The 2,737-nt window shown below is 42.0% G+C and overlaps 1 pseudogene; it reads right to left on the reverse strand.

Annotated features, from left to right (window-relative positions):
• Positions 1-596: 596 nt before the first annotated feature.
• LOC142456563 (trafficking kinesin-binding protein 2 pseudogene) lies at positions 597-1,826 on the reverse strand (annotated as a pseudogene).
• Between the last annotated feature and the right edge of the window lie 911 nt (positions 1,827-2,737).

The raw sequence follows: 2,737 nt of genomic DNA on the forward strand, positions 1-2,737 counted from the left end.
TTCCACGACATATTTTTACTTTCAAATGCCAGTGCATGTCTACCCTGCATGTACTTGTTTCTACACTAGGTCAGTTACCTGCTGAGCCTCAGTCCTCCTCCAGGACACCCATTTGGGTTGAGGATGTGCAAACCGGGGTTCCAAAACTACCCACAATGACTGAAAGACTCTAGTTCTTCCTTGATCCTCCTAATACATTGCTCCCCAATTTGAAATTAACAGCAGAGTCTGGTTTTTGAAGACCAACTTCTATCTCTTGGCTTCTTCCATTCTCCTGGGAATCAGGGATCTGGGCCGTTTGGGCTATCTCCAGTCTCATCAGCCTGTCCACTAAATTCATTTATAGTTAGCCAACATCAGGAAGGTTCTGAGAAGCTCTCAGGCCATACATCTTCTGGAGGAATATTTCAGCTTGTTGAGAGGCCAAGGAATTTTCAGAGACAGGTGCTCAAGATTCCTGGCAGCTTCCTCTGAAATGTTGCCTGGCTCCAAAGCACTTTGTGCTCTGATTGAATGCAAAACCAGACTCAACAGTGTTTGCTGCAAAGATGACAGCTGAACAGTGGGACCTGGCATGGAAATGGAACAGAATATTCCTATGTGTTATTGACAATCTTGATGGTTTAAAATACCTGTTTCTGATGGGCCTTTTGTTTAAAGAGATAAATTTTTCTCTTCTAAAGTAAACTTTTTACTCATGGTCCCCTCAATCTCAGCTGCCAGAAATTTCCCAGAAAAATCTCCATAGGACTGGGAGAAATAGAGATGGGCAGCAGACTCTGATCTCCTATGGAGTTCCTTTATTTCTTTTTGGGATCCATGAGGCATTCCCAGACATTCCATATTCCTATCTTATCACTCATGCAGCTCCATTGTTAGTTGTCTTTGAGAATCCTTGGAAGCTTATGGGTGACATCTTAGTTCTTTCTTCTCTATCACCTGCTCTTTAAGCTTGTGCTGAAAGTCTATAATCAGAGAGAGAAGGGTGGAGCTCTCCCATTGGTATCAGATCAGATCATTACTCTTCCCTGACCTTTCCTCAGTCATTCTGGACATTGAGCATGGGTTTCATGAAACTCTTTAACACAACCATTGGCAAGCTGTTCTTCCTCTTCCTACATAATAGTTTCCGTCTTTATGGGACAAGCCTCAAAGAGCCCTATTCTCTCCTTCCAGTTCCTTGAGTTTTCCATGCAGCATCTCCAGCTGCATCAGGCCTTGAGGAAAGCTAAAGGCCTCACTGGACTGAAGAGGTGTGGACCACCTGGCATCCATCTCATTCTCTTCAGAGCAATGGAGACAATTCTGAATCACTCTTCTTTCTTGAACAGCTCCTGCTGTAGCTGATTAACTTGATCAAAGCTGTCGCACTTGCTCCTCCGGGGCTTCATTCTGTTCAGATGGGATATGATTCTGCTTTAAGAGAGCTTGGCCAATTAGAGCTGGTGGCTGAAAACAATGGTTTTTCTCAGCCAGGAGATGCGTAACCATTTTGATGTCATTGTACGTTTTTGTCATCTGCTCCACCCTGTGAGTGCCGAAAATCCTATAACTGAAAGTAACTTCAACAAGAACTGGGGAGAGGGCACCAGAGGCACATGGATGCTGATGTGGGGACTGAGTTCAGTCGTGGTTTTCATACAGCAAGAGAGAGTACTCTCTTAGCTTCTACGGTGGCAGCTGTTCTTCTAGCAGGCCTACCAGCTCACCTTCAAGAAGAGTCTCCTTGGAGCAGACTTGAGTGATGCTGAGTCCCGGTGATTGATATTCATGAGGATTTCATCACCTATTGGTGATGTAGAAATGGCATTCTGGGACTGATTCATGCAGGATTCTTTTGTGCTTTGGTTGAGATGGACAGCTTTGGCATACATAGGGGATATGTACAGGAAATCCAGTAAGCCATTCAATGATTAGATGGATCTGGTCCTATGGGTTTTCTCTTTTAAACACCGTTTCTGATGAGTCATGTAACATCCGCAGCAGCAGGGAACGTCTCCATCTTCCCTTGATGCTTCCTGTATCCTTCAAAAGTTTGCCCATGGAATCTTTTAACATTGCAGCTCACGAATTTTTTTCTTGAGTTCTCTGTTAAAGATGTACTGATTTTTCTCCTCCTTTTTGGTTTTCTAGCTCTAGGTCTTTCAACATATTGTTATAATCTTTGGCTTCGTCTTCTTGAGCTGTCCTTTGAAATTTTCTATTCAGTGTTTTTACTTCATTTTTTTTTCATTTGCTCTATCTACTCTAGGATTAAAAGCAACTGTCTGATTCTCTTCTGACATCTACTTTGACCTTTTCTTCTTTCTTGTCTTTATATTGCCCTTTTGCTTTCTTCATGAATGATGGTCTTTGGTTATTAGTGTTCAGTGCATCAAATCTGCTCTTGAGTAAATTAAAGTTGGATAGACTCAAGGACCTTCTTAGGCTATTGTGGACTTATTTTAATTTTCAACTTTATCTTGAGCTTGCCTATCGGCAATTGATGGTATGGCTCATAGTCAGCCCCTGGCCTGGATTTAGCTGCTAATATTGAGCTTTCCCAGCATCTTTCCACAGATGTAGTCAGTTTGATTTCTGTGTATTCTGGAGAAGTCCACTTGTACAGTCACCTTTTGGGTTGTTATAAAAAGGTATTTGCTATGAACAAGTCATTGGTCTTGAAAAATTCTATAATTTTAGAATTAATTTCTATAGGTTAATTTCCATTACCAAGACCATACGCCCAACAACTGTT

This window comes from Tenrec ecaudatus, chromosome 9 (assembly GCF_050624435.1).
Source record: "Tenrec ecaudatus isolate mTenEca1 chromosome 9, mTenEca1.hap1, whole genome shotgun sequence".
Classification (NCBI taxonomy): domain Eukaryota; kingdom Metazoa; phylum Chordata; class Mammalia; order Afrosoricida; family Tenrecidae; genus Tenrec; species Tenrec ecaudatus.